The sequence below is a fragment of the Suncus etruscus genome, chromosome 16 (genome assembly GCF_024139225.1).
Source record: "Suncus etruscus isolate mSunEtr1 chromosome 16, mSunEtr1.pri.cur, whole genome shotgun sequence".
In the NCBI taxonomy this organism is placed as follows: Eukaryota; Metazoa; Chordata; class Mammalia; order Eulipotyphla; family Soricidae; genus Suncus; species Suncus etruscus.
The window spans coordinates 8,898,550-8,916,047 of NC_064863.1; the positions used below are offsets into that span (position 1 = coordinate 8,898,550).

At 36.5% G+C, this 17,498-nt stretch overlaps 1 pseudogene; it reads left to right on the plus strand.

The window, feature by feature from the left end:
* Positions 1–786: 786 nt before the first annotated feature.
* On the plus strand, positions 787–1,128 carry LOC126032403 (elongin-C-like; annotated as a pseudogene).
* Positions 1,129–17,498: the final 16,370 nt, after the last annotated feature.

The window sequence follows — 17,498 nt, forward strand, 5'->3', positions numbered from 1 at the left end:
ACTGTTGTCACACTCAGGCTTTAGTAACTAAAGATCTTATTGTTTGCATAGATCCTATGTCAAAGTCAGGGTGTCATGAAGTGTATACTGGTTTTAACTCATCATTAAGTGGCAAGGGAGAGAAACCCACCTTAAAAGCAAATTGCTACCTGGGAGGGTCCTAATGCTGCCCTGATACTGACTTACTCCAGGGTGAATTTATATAATACATTGACGACTTAGAAACAGTTTTGGCTTTTTTTAATACCACCAATGCACCACTTGACCCCTGACCTCTTTAATTTGTTTTTCTTTTTTATTTTTTTCCTTTCATATTTGTTTTTCCTGTCCACTCAATTTATTTCTATCTCATTACTATACTCTGGGATCAAGGATGTTAAAGACAACTACCATTTAAGCCATTTTATTTCTTCATGGAGTTATTCTAAAACCACATATAAGTGATATCAGTCTGTATGTATCTCTCCTCTTCTGACATACTTCATTTAATATAATATTTTATATATAAAAGAGATTGATGGGGAGATAATATTTTGTGATGTCAGGAAGGCAAAAAGAAATGATAGCTAAGACCTTCCAGAGAAAAATGGAGAGGGGTGATTCAACAAAGCACAAGAAAGACTTGGGGATTCTGCGCGACGCAGCCGCTGGGGGTGGGCGTCCCTGGAGCTGGAGCTGGGGCTGGGGCTGGGGCTGCTGCGCACGGGGTGCTGGTTTCATGGCTGTGGAGCTCAGAACTGCTACTGAATTTTCTCTGGAAGTGACGTAGAATTTCATAAGAACATCATGGATGGAGAAGAGAAAACCTATGGTGGCTGAGAAGGCCCTGATGCTATCTATGTACGTCAAATTAATCTCCTCTGATGGCCACGATTTTATTGTAAAAAGATAACATGCATTAACATCGAGAACAATAAAAGCATGTTGAGTGGCCCGGGTCAATTTGCTGAAAATGAAACCAATGAAGTCAATTTTAGAGAGATCCCTTCACATGTCCTATCCAAAGTATGCATGTATTTTACCTACAAGGTTCGCTACGCTAACAGCTCAACTGGGATTCCTGATTTCCCAATTGCACCTGAAATTGCACTGGAACTGCTGAGGGCTGCGAATTTCCTATATTGTTAAATAAAATAAATTATAATAAACTGTTAAAAAAAAAGAATGACTTGGAAAATCTGCTATGAATATTAATCCAAACTGAAAGACAGTATGAGTTCAAGTCAAAAAATGAAGAAGGAATGCATAAAGAATGCTAAGAGGGGACAGTAAAAAGAATTCTCTCTGTCATTTACTCTCTGGTTACCTATTTTTTGCCATCTGGTTTTTTGGCATTTTGAATCAGAAGACGTGATCCTCTGACCTTTCAATACCTTGTTGACATGTGATCTAGCATTCTGGTCTAATAAACACAAGCTCTGCTTAAGTCACAGAGCAGTGTCAGGAGCTGGGCAGGTTAAGGATGAGCTTGAAGTTCAGCAACCTAATAAAGAGAAGCAATGGAGAAGCAAAGGAAGAGTGAGAAGACTTGAAGTTACAGAAGAATATGTTAACGGGTCCTTACAAATGTCAAGTCCAAAAGAGGAGCCAGGTGTCTTACAAAAACTAGTCTGCCATAGCTGAGCATTCTGAAAACAATGTGACAACAGGGTCATTTCAATTCCTCTCCAGTGCTTATACAGCTCTGTCTGTGCCTGTCCATAAGTACAGCCAACAATGCTATGTCTACTACTTTCTGGAGGAGCATGATTCTTGGCAGGGAGATTTTCACACAGCACATATGCAAGGTTTCCATAGTATTTGAATGTGTAGGATGCCCCTCTTTTTCCTTTCAGGACCCCAAAACTGATTCAACTGGAAGCAGTAAGTATGAAAGAAATGTATTTGACATTTGTGCACAGTTTCTCAGTTTAAGTAATATTTCAGGGGCCGGGCGGTGGCGCTAAAGGTAAGGTGCCTGCCTTGCCTGCGCTAGCCTCGGACGGACCGCGGTTCGATCCCCCGGCGTCCCATATGGTCCCCCAAGCCAGGAGCGACTTCTGAGCGCATAGCCAGGAGTAACCCCTGAGCGTCACCGGGTGTGGCCCAAAAACCAAAAAAAAAAAAAAAAAAAAAAAAAAGTAATATTTCAACTTAGAGAGAAAAATAATGATCAAAAATATTATAAAATAAATCATATTCAAAATAAAGAAACAAGAGTCTCAACAAAGCTGGCCACTGTATTGCATCATATAGAAGTGGGTCCAGTGGTTTTACTTCCACCTTTTTAATAGCACATCATTCTAAAAGACATTATAACTTTTGTCTGATTATGTAGTGAAGAGCCAGAATTTTCTCTCTGCAAAAAGTGATTGTCCTTGTCTCCCTACAGCAAAATGCTTCTCGTGGAGAGAAAGAAGATTAGCAAGGGACTAATTAAATAGAGTTATTGAGCATAGGGCAATAATCCAAAAGCTGAGGAATCAGAATTCAGTAAGTTATTTCCCTGACAATGTCTTCATCAACAGAAACAGAAGATAGGCATGCTTCTGGAAGGTTCAACAATCAAGTTCTTAAGAAAACACAGCAGAGACTTAGGAAAGTGGATAACAAGTCCTGCAAGTGGTTGACCTGAATATGGTTCTTGTCACTCTATGTGATCTCTTAAGCACTTCTAGGATTGATCCCTGATCACAGAGTCATGTATAGAAGGTCACTGAAGAATTTTGCAGAAATCATAAGCCCTGAACACAGCAAAAAGTAAATAAATAAAGAAAAAAGAAGGATGGGAAAAGGAAGAAAAACACTATAAAAGCAAACAAATTTTTCCTTTCTAAACAAAAGATTACCTAAATATAAAATAAATAATATGACTTTATGGCTATTTATAAAATTATGGCCTATGATATAATTTGATATTATGGTCTAAATAAACCTAAAACATTCCTTCAATAAATAAATATATTTTAAATAATATCATAATAATTGGTTAGTGCCCTAAATGCTGTTTATTTAATGAGATTAGGAATGAACATATATGCACATATGTAATATATCTCTATAGAGATATAGATACCTGTGATAAGAAGCATCTATGTGATCGAAATGTGCTGGGGGGAAGAAGAAATCAAGACATGGTCTCCTAAAGAAGGAATAACTGCATCAAAAGATTAACAAAGAAGAAGGACAATCTGGGAAAGGATGAGAAAAGAGTGAGAGATTTTTTAGCCCTAGTGGATATAATTCATGGAACCTAAGAACCCACTGATCAAGCATAGATCATACACTTCAGCCAGTAGATCAAATATCTAGAGCAAGGATCAGGAAGATGGTCCTTGTGAGAGATGAAACAGGCCATGGAAGAAGTCTCAGCATTCAAGAGAGTCTTGACTAATAATAGTCTGGGTTTGTGAGCTTGTCTTTTCAAACCAATGGGGAGAATTACCTGTGCATTCACAGTTGAAGGGGATATGGCCAAGAGATACTTAAAGTAAGAGCAACAGAACTCTGAGTGGGGTGTTCCATCCACAAGTGTTCTGTAGCTGTTTCCCTAGCTATTCTGCCACTGGACATGCTATATAACTTTTGGATAATAGACGTTCACAAAATGAATACATTTTGATAGAAAGTTGATAGTCTGAAAAGAGAGGCTGAAAAGATTATGTAGGAATTTAATTACTAATTACATAAATTCTAGTACCCTTAGGGAAAGCCCTATTGATGAGGGTTCACTTAAATATATGTCACCTCTTCCAGAATAAGAAAATCCAAAGACTTGTATTAGCTAATCCAGACCCCTTTGATATGTAAAAGCCAGCTAGGTTATATTAACATGGGTAGGCAACTGTTGGTGTTTGCCCTTGTTTTTATGTTTACTGTTTCAAAACAATAAATACTATAGGTGAAGGACAGTCAGGGCACATAGGCAATGAGGCTGGGAGTCCCCTCATCCCATGATTTTGTCTCTAGTGTTTGTCTTGTTTTTTTTTTTTTTTTTGTTATCCTCATGGCCTCTCCTTCATGTGTTCATACAGAACTGGTCACCAGTACTTAACCTCTCTAAATTCTGGTATTCTTTACAAGACAGAGATAATCACATTTAACAAAAATGTTGTTATAATGACATAATTAGGAAAGACATAAACTATTCAATTAGGAGAATCTTTTGCAACATGAAGAGTTCAAGGTAACAGCCAAATAAGAGATTAGAGACTTGTGTTCTACAGTAGGCATTAGGTGATATAATATGTAGAGTCACTGAAATTTGTACTTTAATGTTTATGATTACAGTTCATTGTCAAATGGGAAAGTCATGACCAGCATATGGGAATTGTTTTTCCAAAGATTGCAGTATAACAAAGTTTAGGGTTAGAAAAGTTTAATTTTAGAAAGTAAAAATGTTCTTTTTTGTTTGTTTCTATTATAAATACAGTTAAAGGTTCTTAGGGGATACTCCTGGCTCTATACTCAGGAATTATTCCTGAGGGATTCAGGGCAATATATGAAAGGCCTGGGATTGAACTCTGGTCTACTCTATGAAAGGCAAACACCCTTTGAACCATACTATCATTTGAGCCCTAAAGGTGTACTTTCAATGACAAAAATAAAACTAGGGATCAGAGTGGTGGCGCAAGGGGTAAGGCATCTGCCTTGCATGCACTAGCCTAGAATGGACCGCGATTCAGTCCCCTGGCATTCCATATGGTCCACCAAGCCAGGAGCAATTTCTGAGTGCATAGCCAGGAGTAATCCCTGAAAGTCACCGGGTGTGCCCCATCCCAAAAAAATGAAAGTAGTATTTCACTTTAATAAAATGAATAGAGCTAAAAGCCTTTTATTATTATTTTTGGTTCATATTAAGATTCATTTTTTAAAATAATATCTTTACTTAAGTGCCATGATTAAAAATATGATTGTAGTTGGATTTTGTAGCATTAGAGCCCTTAAGATGGGCTTGGATGGTGATGAATGGAGAGACCTTTCTCTGCCGTCCCAGGACACATGGTTGCATCCCCCTCCAGCTGGTATCTGGGTTCAGGAGAACGGCAGGCAGAAATCTCACTCACAAGCAGACTTTAGGAAATAGCAGCTTTATTATTTCCCTAGCCAACATGTGTGGCTTCTATATTATAACCATTTAAACATTCAGCCCTACATTCTAACTTGTCCCTCAGCCATCTTTCCTCCTGCTTCCTCTTTCTCCAGGTAAATGTAAATCTTCCTCATCTCTGTCCCTGAGGTCACACCTTTTATTACTTCCCCAAGACCCCTCTCAGGAGTGGGAGGGTCTTGCAGGTAGTTACATGTAAAGCCAGGTGGAGTCACATGGTTTTTTGTTTTGTTTTGGGGTCCACACTCAGTTACACTCAGGGGTTACTCCTGGCTATGCACTCAGAAATTGCTCCTGGCTTGGGGGAACCATATGTCATAGGGGGAGTTGAAGGTGCTTTAGGAGTAGAAGAAGAGTAAAAGGTCACTGATGAAAGAGGAACACACAAACATAGATTGGAGGCTGCTGGAGTAGATTTCAGAGCCCCAGTGGGATTTGCCTTTAGAGAATGTAGGGGTAGGCAAGTTTGGAGTCATTAATTCTGGTGATGAGATTGTCTTTCATGTATTAAATGCCATGTCATAAGATTGGCCCATGAATTCACAAAGTACATGGGAAAATAGCAGCTAAAATTATCTAGCTGAGAGTTTGACTTTATGTCATTTTTAACAACTATTTATTTATAACATATTACATTACAATTATAGCTATAGAGAATGGTTTCACAATAGACTATATCTTTATAACTTAGAGTTTGGAAGAATAGTCCTAATTTCTCACATAATACTATTTACCATTATAATCTCCATTAGAGATGAAAAACAACAATATAATTAAATCTATTGACATTCAGGAAAGATATCTTGGGTGTAGAGAACTTGCAAGTATGATGTATAGGAGAGACATAAAGAGTTGGGTACATAGTGCCCATAGCCTATAGATAAAGATGAGCTACTAGGACTGGGAGTAAAAGAAAAGAAGTAGAAATAGCAAAAAGGCATGGCAAATGGGCCTGGTCTGCAGCCTGGCATGGCATGGGCCTCTGAGGAGACAGCAAGGCTGGGAGAGAAGACATCATTGTCAGGTGCTTCTAGGAGGAGGGAGTAACACAAAAAGTTACTGGTACTCATGTCAATGAAATAAGTAGAGGCTAAGCCCCAATTTCCAGGCCCTCATTCTCACCAGGTTCCCCCATGCCAGAGATGTCATGGGGGACAGGAAGGGATGGAGGGAATATTTGGTTACAGTTATTTTCTTGCCACAGAACCTGAAGATTTTTTTTCCTCTGAACTTCCTTATCTGGAAACCAGGATAAAATACCATATTTCTTTAGGTAAAAATAGTGTAAACATTAGATTTGAAACTAAGGAAATGTGTAAGTAAACAGATGAGAAAAGAAGTGAAAAATTGTATATATAAGGCCCAAGAAATGCTTTATATGCCAAGTCAATGCGATTTTCCTTTATTTTCCTCCATCATATTTGTCTTGCACAACTTAAATTACCACTTCAAAATCACAAAAGCAAAAGTAAACAGACAATAACAAAGTTTTTTCTAACGCACAAGTGCATAATCAAATGACTCCATTCCTGAAATCCTGTAGCAATTAATAAATATCTTGATAACAATACTAATCACATCACTTTGAATCATCATTCTCTCGAATGCATCTGTTTTCTGCTTGGGAAAAGGACATTTTTTCTGTATAGAATTTCTTATTCAAGTTTTTATTTCTAACAAGGACTAGAAATGTGTCATCTTCAAGTGTCATAAAATTCTGCAATTTGCAGGTGCAGATTAAATCAACAACCCAAGTAATGCTGTATTATTTCAGACATTTCAAACTGATTACTTGATATAGCTCAGAAAAATTATTTGGATTCTTCCACAGCCTGGCCACAACAAAGTTGTGCCTTTGATTTTCAAGAGAATGTTCCATTCTGTACATCATTCTTAGAAATAAGAACACAAGAGTATGATGGGGTCAGACAGAAATCTACTTTGGCCTCGGGATACAGATAAGCAGGAAAGGTAAGCAAACACTTAAGTATTGTGTCATGTCCACCTCATTCTCTTCATTTCCATGGCAGAATTATTCTCATAATAACTAGCTCAGTACTTAACCAAGGTATTAAAATGTGCCAAGTAAGATACTGATTATAGGATAAGATTTATCTTTGAGAAGAGAAAAGAAGTTAATACAATTGTGAATGGAGATTTTTGCTCTTGTAAAAAAGTATTCATCAAAGCTACACATCAGGTATAGTACAGTAGGTAGGGCAGATGCCTTGCACAAAATGACCAGGGTTCAATTACATACATTAACCCGACATCACATATGGTCCCCTAGTTCCTGACTATAGTCATTCCTGAGCTAAGAACCAAGAGGAACTTCTGAGAACTATTGACTAGGGCCCCCAAAACATAAGCAAAACAAAAAATCTTAAATAAATACAAGATAACATGTATTAAAATGCATTGATGTCTCAAAGATATTTTGTTTTTTTTATATATACTATTTTTTTTGTTTATTCTTTATTTTATTTTTTTTAATAATATATATAATTTTTATTTTGATCATAGTGTCTTACATATTGTTGACAATAACATTTTAGGTACATATTTACATAAAATCAGGGGAGATTCCCATCCCCAAATTGTCCTCCCTACCCCTCCGTTGTTGTCCTACCTCCCATTTCCTCTTCCCTCACCCCCAGGGCGGCTAGAATATGTGGTCCCCTCTGTATCCAACCCACTACTTAGTAGTCTTGCACCTGTTTGGTCTTGATGCCTCCCTTATCTCCCCCTCTAACTGTAGGCAGGACTAGCTAGTTCAAGTTGCGTGGTTTTGCCTAAAAAGGAGAAGATAAATAAACTGGGGTAAGAGTCTAATACTCCCAAAATGGGTGGAATCCTTCTAGAGGCTCTCATCATCGATTTGGGAGATGAAGGAGAGAAAGAAGGTGAAACACTCCACCAGTACCAAAAAAAGTGTATATATACTATTTTTAATTCATTTTATTGTAGTGGGACAACAGTAACAAATATAATGATGGTGCATTATTTCATAAATACTAGTGACCATTAAAAAGACAAAGTAGCTCTTGATATTATAGTATGGAGAATTTATAATGTTTAACAACTATGTATTGTGATGGGACTGGGTAATTAGACATTTAGATTTAGAGCCAATATTTTCCACCTTTATGCCTGGAGAACAAATTATGCCAACTCTATGCTGCCATCTGGTGGATCTCTCTCTCTCTCTCTCTCTCTCTCTCTCTCTCTTCTCTCTCTCTCTCTCTCTTTTTCTCTCTCTCTCTCTCTCTCTCTTTCTCTCTCTCTCTCTCTTCTCTCTCTCTCTCTCTCTCTCTTTCTCTCTCTCTGATTTGGAGAATTTTTTTCTTTCTCTTAAGTGAAGCTGGTGTTCTTCCCAGGGTACCTGGAGTTTGTTAAGAAATGTCTTTACTGAAATATCTTACGTACTCTCACCAGTTTCATCCATTTAATTTTCATAACAATGCAGTAAAATATCCACCATTCTCTTGTAGTTTAGGAACAATGTGGAGCAGTCTGAGAAAAGAGTATTTTTGCAGAATTCCCCGCCATTGGCATAGTGAACAAAAAGACTCAGCATTACTGATTCTTCAGTCTCTTCTTTTCCCACTTGATCTCCCACCCCAAGTAAAAACTAGCTGTCAGACTTCAAGGAAGACAATTTCCAATGAGCTACAATTTAAAATGAGTGCTCATTTATGCAAACATGCATGTAGCTTATATTTGTCACTTACACATGTTCTCACAGTCCTTTCTTAGGTTATGTCATGTCTACCTGAGGATAGAAACCAATCATATAATATCAGTAATTCCTATAAAGTAGACCACATTAACTTTAAAGTCTACCAATGGTCCTCAAACTATGGTCCGCGGGCCACATATTGTATTTATTCCCATTTTGTTTCTTCACTTCTAAATAAGATATATATGCAGTGTGCATAGAAATTTGTTCATAATTTTTGTTTTTACTATAATCTGGCCGTCCAACAGTCTGAAGGACAGTGAACTGGCCTCCTGTGTTAAAAGTTTGAGGACCCCTGTTACAATACAATACAATACAATGCAATGCAATGCAATGCAATGCAATGCAATACAATACAACACAATACAATAGACAAAATGAAAAGTTTGGCCTCTGTGAAAAATTCACATTATGAAAATGACCTCAAGGAAACTATTTAGTAGTGAATTTCAATGACCAAGGCCATTTCTTTGCCTATGTAAGGTGCTATCTGGGTGCTTGTGACCCTGAATCAGGCCTTTTGAGGGACCTGGACGTGCTTATTGGGGAGCTGTTCACTGATTGTCTTCCATATCCACTGATGCTAATTGACTCAACAAATACTGAAAACTCAGGGGTCCAATAGAATAAACATTTCTTTTTCACCCACGTCATAGGTTGGTGTGGGTTTATTATCATCCTTTATCCGGTGTGCCTATTTTTCCCTCCCTTTGAATCTCCATGGCTAGGGCTTGTGTAAGATAGAACAGGAAGTTATAACAGCGATATACTCATATTGAGAATCACTTCTATGGCTTGCTGCTTTACGCTGATGGTGTTATTTTTCCTAATAGTTTATTCATGTTGTTTTGGTGGCAGCTCTACTTGTATTCTTATGTCATTTGAAAATAATGACAGTTTAAAATTCACTTTGAATGGATTTAATACCGTTTTTATTGACTGCAGTGACAAATACCACAAATATTATATTGAATAAAAGTGGAGAAAGTGAACAACTGGCCCCATGTGTCTGATTTTAGAGGAAATGGGTTCACCTTTTCACCACTGAATATGATGCAGATTTGGGTTTGCTGTAAATTCTATAACTATCTTGATATATAAGTGTTCTTTCTATTCGATTACATGGAGGATTTTTTTTTACCATAAATGGGTGCTGAATCTTGTTACAAACTTTCTCTGCATTAATTGGTATGATCATGGATTTTCATCATTTTTTGTTGAGTTTGTACATTATATTAGTGATCACATTCTTCTGTGCTATTTAGAGAAACAAAACAAGGGGGTAGACAATATCGAATGAAGACAGGCTCGTGGTCACTGAAAACTGGCTTTTGGTCTTTGGAACTGAGATGAGCAAGAAATAAAGTGATAAGGGTAGCTGGTGGGGCATGAGAGCATTAGCAGAGGTTTTGGACATTTCTGTGGTTGAGATAACTTTGCGCTTTCAAGCCAGGGAAGATAACGCTGGAGCAATCATCTTACCTAAATGACAGTGAAACACAAAATCAGTCTTGGTCTTAATTCAGTAACTAAAGATGGTCACATTGTCTGAGCAAAATACAAGGGAACTGAAATGAGGAAAACATCTGAGTGCATATAGTTAAACTCTGTATTATTATATTGAAATATGGTATCATCATTTGCCTAGGCATTTGTACCAATAAAAAGAATAATAAACAACTCCCTGAAAGGTATTGGTGAGACAAATACTTCACTAAAATATTGGCAGAATAATTTGAAAACTAGGAAAGAAATTGATATACTGATAAAAAGCAGTTTTGCACAAAGGGTCAGTTTCTCCACATGCTCATTCTTTCTTTCTTTTTTTTTTTTCTTGACACTCCAGAATCTGCTGTGTTCATTCACAAAAATAGAGACACCCTCCAAGATCCTAGGCTTTGGTTGCCTTATTGTCAATATCCTTGATCAGAGAGTCTCGTCTATTTTCAACAGAGCTTTCAGTGTTCTGTTTCATGAATTCCTGTTCCTGGCAATTTGATATGAATATGAATATGGTCATAAAAATTGGCTGTCCCACTCTCCTCTGCTTGGAAATCGGTGTCCCAGAATTTCAGAGCAGAACTTAAGAAAATTCTAACTCTTTGATGTCACAATGGTTGCTTCTAACTAAAGCCAGGTAGCCTGACTTCATTGTTTCTATAGTACTCACCAATATGAATTCCTCGTTGTCTCAAAAAGAAAAATATCAAAGAAATTTCAAGATCATCAATAAAGAGTAATGCTGAAGAGAGAAAAGTGAAAGAAGATTGGTTACGACTGCAGGCCTTCTGAGCCCATGAGACGGCCTGTTGCTCTTGGCTACCCCAAAGTTGGAAACAAGGCATGTCTGGACCTGTTATCTACCAAGGATATTTTGTTTGCTTGATTTTCGTTTTGGAATTGTTGCTCTGTGGTAGCTACCAAGGCCACGTTGATATTATAAGTTTAAAGGCATCTGAATACAATTAAAGAAAACAGCACTATATTGACCCAAATAGTTGTTATTTTGTATTTAGGTGCTTCTGAGATATAAAAAGGCTTTTTCTTAAGTCCACTGCACAATGGTTCAAGGTAAAGGAAACAGGTCACAAAGTTTATTTGCAGACACTGAAGAGTAATATTGAATAAAGGATTCATGACGCTAGTCCAACTAACTGCTCAAGGCTACTACTCAAGTCAGTTGCTACCTTCTTCTCTTCATACTTCTTGATCTATTCATCTATATTTGATTGTTTTTATATCTTGGCTCACAGTATTTTTTCTTTCACCATACTACTGTAAATATCAAGGTTCCTTGCAGATTTTCACTCTTTCCTTTTATTAGATAAAGTCTACACTCAGTAATTTTCTGGGTTCTTCCTCTGTGTGTTTCTAGTAATTTATTAATGCAATTGTTATGTATGGCCGAATATATGCAGATACTGTGTGATGATTTGTAGGGAAACCTATACATGCATTCATATTGATACATATTTATAATTCTATAACACATAAAGCATGATTAACTGAAACAATTTAGCTACCAAAACTTGATGGAGAGGTTTATATTTGGCATTTTATATGACCTTCGTATATAAAAATATTAAAAGTAACCAGCAGAGGGCATAGTACCCTAACATAAGGGGATAAGATCTCTCCAAGAACTAATCCTCTTTACTCTGAAGCTGGTTGCCACTCAGGATAGTGAAATTTAAAATACCTTCTTGAGATATGAGGATCAGAGTAGTCTGAGGATTAATATACCTAGATAGGGGTCCCATCAGTCTGTTAGTCTCCCAATGGACTGTGTATCTCTAGAGAGCTAATACATGCTTAAGAATTCAGACATAATACCAACTTGGAATAGAAAACTAGTATTTTCAAATACTAAAATGTGGGGCACGGTAAGTTAGAGCTATCATATATTTACTGACTGAATTGTATTAGATTATTGAGAACAGACAATGTACCTATTAGGCCTACAATTGGATTGTTGTGATGCCTGATATCAGACCATGGAGGCCACATTTGAGATCAAGTCTCACTGCCTTTTGCTTTCAGTAGAGAAAGTATAAATTCACACTATCCAGAAGGAAATTAGGTGATTTGATATTAGAGATGAGAAAAAACAAGTAACTTGATATGTCTTTTTTTTTTTTTTTGGCCGCCACCAGGCTTTCTGTAAGTTAAGTGTGATCATCATCTTTTTAATCCTAAAAATAATCCATGAGTTAAGTGCTTTCTTTTCATGCCTGATATAAGAAAATAGCACTCAGAAAAGTCAGGTCATTGGCTAAAGTTTATAAACATTGTAAGTTTAAAATATGACTTAAATATAAGACTGTCAGATATGATAAGCCATAGTCATAGTCATTCAGTGACATTGCTAAAGTTATGGCAAAAATTAGAAAATAATTTTGAATTGACAATGCTAATAATTTCCCTTTATGTATCTAAAATTCTTCAAAGGGGACTAGAGAGATTGTACAGTAAGGTGGTTTCCATGAGCACAATTTGTCGATTCAATCTCTAGCACTTGTATGTGATTCTCCAAGACATTTTTTTATCCTACTAAGTAATATTTTTAAAATAATTTTTAAATACTTTTTATTTTGACCAAAGTGGATTACAAATCTTTCACAGTAATATTTTAGGTACATAGTGACCTTGAATCAGGGGCATTCTCACCACCAATTTTGTCCTCCCTCCACCCCTGTTCTCAGCATGCATTGGATATCCCCCCTCCTTTGTCCCCTGGGCTGCTAGTATAAGTGGTCCCTTCTGTGTCTAGCCTGTTGTAAATTGGGTATCGATTCCGTTGTCGTTGGCTTTGGATTTGGTGTTTAAGTCTGATCCTTTTTATTTCTACTCAATGTTCATAGGAATGTTTGGTCTTGATGCCCTCCATTATTTCCCACTCAATTTGTGAAGCAGAACAAGATGGTTCAAGTTATGTGGTTCTGTTTGAAGGTAAGAAAAAATAAATAAGGGTAGAGGGGCAAAAATTCAAACAAGCAAAATACAGGAGGAATCCTTCTAGAGACTATAAAAATCAGTTTAAGAAAAGAAAGGAAAAAAGAAAGGAAAACATAAAAATAATACCAAAAAATCAGACCAAAAAATAATTAAACCCAAAAAGGACCACAGCAATAATTTTTATTGTGACCAATGTGAATTATAAATCTTTTGCAGTTAAATTTAAGGTACATAGTGAGAGTGAATTAGGGCCATACCCACCACCAATGTTGTCCTCCCTCCACCCCTGTTCCCAGCATGCATCCCATATTTTTCCATTATGTATATGGCTTGTTGGGGTATCTTGATTCTGTTGTCATTGACTTTGGGTTTGGTGGTTAGATCTGACTATTTCACATTTCCACTCAATGTTCATGATACTATTTGCTCCTGGTACCACCCACTTTTTTTCTCTCAATTTATGAGGCAGAACAAGGTAATTCAAGTTCTATGGTTCTACTGGGAAGAAAAAAAGAGCTGGGAGGAACCTGTCTAGAAGCTATAAATATCAATTTAAAAAAGAGAAAAAAACTAAAATAAATAATGGCAAAAAAATCCTCCCACACAACAGCAACAACAAAAAAACAACTACAAAAAAGAAACAACAAAAAAAGAAATATAAAGGAAGGAGGACTGGTATAGCAAGGTGTGTGTGTGTGTGTATGTGTGTGTGTGTGTGTATGTGTGTGTGTGTGTGTTTGTGTGTTAGTAATTCCTGAGCACAGAATCAGGAATAAGTCTGAATACAGCCAGGTATGACCCACTCTCCTCAAAAATTCAAAACAAAAGCTTTCCATTGATTGAATGGATTATAGAACCACTGGTTGAACAATCATCATTATTATTATTAATATTATTTTATTAATTATTTTGGTTTTTGGATTTTGGTCCACACTGGTGACACCGAGGAGTTACTTTCGGTTATGCACTCCTGGCTTGGGGTACCACACGGGAAGCCAGGTGTTTGTCCTGGGTCAGCTGTGTGCCAGGCAAATGCCCTACTACTGTGTTAACACTCCAGCCCTGAACAATTTACTGAATTTTCGCTCAATGTTTTACTAATTTCCAAATTTCAGAAATGAATGAAAATGGTATTTGTATTCAAGTAGATAAATTTAGTGGGACCATAAAATGCAAACAGTCCCTATATAGCATGAGAATGATGAATTATATATGTCCTCCATCAGCCTGGCATATTCTCAGAGCTATTTAGCACTCTGGAGCTCAACTACCCAGTCTCATTTTCTTTCTCAGCTTTGACACATGTCAATCCTGGACCATGAAGCTTAGGATCAATTTTACTTTTTCCTGTTCCCTTTTTCTTATAACATATAACTACATTAAATCCATCATGGTAACTGCTTCTCAGAGGGACTGTACTGACACAGAAAGGAAGCTTTGATGAAGAAAAATATACTGTAACAGAGGGTGCTTAAGTGTGAATTTTAGAACTTCAGAACTAATATAAACCCCATTCTGGCTCAAGGCCATTGAAAGTTCATATGGTAAAATGTTCTATTTTAATTAAAGGCTTAAAGTCATCAATATATACAGCATCTACCATCTATGTGTACAAATATATGTGTGTATCTTTGGTAATATATTTGTACACTATGTCTATTGCTATTCCAAGTACAATACCAGGATATAAAAACTTCCCAAATGTCCAAAGAGAAATGATTGGATAAAGAAGTTATAAGTATGCACAATAAAATACTACTCATTTATGGATAAAATACTACTAATATGTAGAAAATAAAATCATTCAGTTCACTAGAACATATGTGGAACTAGAGGGTGACATGTTAAATAAAATAGGTCACAGAAGGACAAATGTCAGGTTATTTTTACTCAATGGAACATACAGAAATAAAACATGGAAATAAAAAATATTCTACAAAGACAGAACCTTAAAAACAACAACCTTCTTTTTTTGGCATACTTGAGATTAAAGCCAGGCTAGAGATGACACAGTAGTGGAAATTACAGGTATTTTGGTAGTTGGGAGCACAATTATTTTGTATATTAGCACCATAATCTTTAACATGGTATAATCATCTTATTCTAATTACAATGAAACTTAATAACTCACATTGATAAACTCAGTGTATTCAAGAAATCTTGAGTCACTGGCCCTTTTCTGCAAAGGTGCCTACTTAGCCCATTTCCTTGTGCTGCACTATTGTTCTCACTGCATCGGGAGAAATACCATGGATCATGTATATTTCTAATGCCCTATTGCAGAGGTTTCCAAGTAAGCTGTCCTATCCAAATATTTTAACAAACTCCTGTTGAGGGCCACCATCATGGATGCACAAATCTACAGAGTCTCCTAAGTCCCTTCTCAGAAGAATTCTACATTTATTAAATGCTCTGCCACCAACAGATACAATTTTTAATAACTTGAAGCACATGTCTATTTGACACTGGAACCCAGAAGTTTTATTCTTTGTCTCGTTCCAGTGCCTCCAACTTAAGATTCTCATGTTAAAGCTTTCTGGTCATATATAAGAATTAGTTTTTCTATGATCATTGCCATAAAGTCTCATATACAAGTAACGCATCCTCTAAATGTGTTTGAGTAAATTGAAAATAAAAATAAAGTAAAAATAAAGAAAATAAAGTAAAATTTAAATAAATTGATTTATTTCCCTCTGTTCCAGGGATGTGTCATTCTGATGAGTTGACCTTGCTTTAAAAAGTCTCATAGATTTTGAGATTTAGAGCCTCTTTCAAGTGCAAGTTCAGGTAATTCTGGTGAGATGGAACATGGGGACCAACATTTAAAATTCTGCTTAGGAGATTCTCATGTGTCACTTGTATTGAAGGTCGGAGTTAATAGTCTTCTATTACATTCGCAGAAATGATCATTATAGAAAGAAAGTGATTGTGCAAGGCCTTACTAATCACTGTAGATTGAAGCCTATGCATTATGCTGATTCATAATATAGAATATAGATCTGAGGATCTCTTGTTTGTTTCTCTTCCCAATATCAGAACTGTTTACAGTGTTCAAGACAATTTTTTTTTACCAAAAAGTTTAGTAAATATGTTTCTGATTCCTACTCTCACTGGTGGGAAATTTATATAGTATGCTACGTTCATAATAAATAATGGGTTTTAAATGATAAATTTTAGCAAAAACAATTCACACACTAACGATGGGCACCACTAAAAAATACAGAGCAGTTGTATTATAAAAAGGCACCCTTGTGAATTACCTCTTAATAAACACAGCAGAAAGAGAGTCCTGTCCACACCTCTGGCCATTCCTTCAGGCATGGATTTAGAACCAAGATAGGTCAGGAAAGGTCATAGCAAGTCCTCTCAGCTTCCCCACTAGATAAAGTTAGTCAGCTTGAGCTCGAGGTCAGACAGGTGCTGCACTGAAGAGAAATCACAACAAATAACTAACACATCAGCTTCTTTGTCTGTTTTAGCTCTGTAAATTTAAAAGGAAAAGAGAAAGAGAGAGATTTAAAAAGGAGAGAAGTCTTATTTTTCTCAGAGATTTATCAAGCTGAGTCATCACTATGAATTCACTTGTTTATTATTGTCAATAGTTGCTGCTTACCACTCAGATTGAAAACCAGTAAAAAGAAAAGGAATTGGCAAGTACCTCTTAAATTATATGCTCAAGGCTTACGTGTGTATAGTAGTCAATTGAATGTCATCTACACTTTTAAGTAGATTATTTATAGAAAAAGATTTGGGGAAGGGGGTTTGGGCCACACCCAACAGCTTTCTGGGGTTACTTCTGACTCTGTGTTCAGAAATCAATCCTGGCAGGCTCAGGGGACCATATAGGATACCAAGGATCAAACCTTGGTTGGCTGCATACAAGGCAAATGCCCTACCAGCTGTGATATTGCTTCAAGCCCTATTTCCAGAGAAGTTTTATGTTTACAGCTAAGTTAAGAAAAGTCCTGAGAGTGTTTACATTGAACTACACACCTCCACTACCCTCACACACAACATTCTTCACTATCAGCAATCCCATAGAGGTGGTAAATTTGTTGTTAACAAACCCATATTGATATTGAATTATCATCCAATATCTGAAGCTTTCTTTAGAATTTAATATCTCTAGGTTTATAGATTCTATGTTACAGACAAATTACACTCATTTATCTTTAAATTATCCACACTCTTCTAAGTATCCTTTGTGTTCTGCCT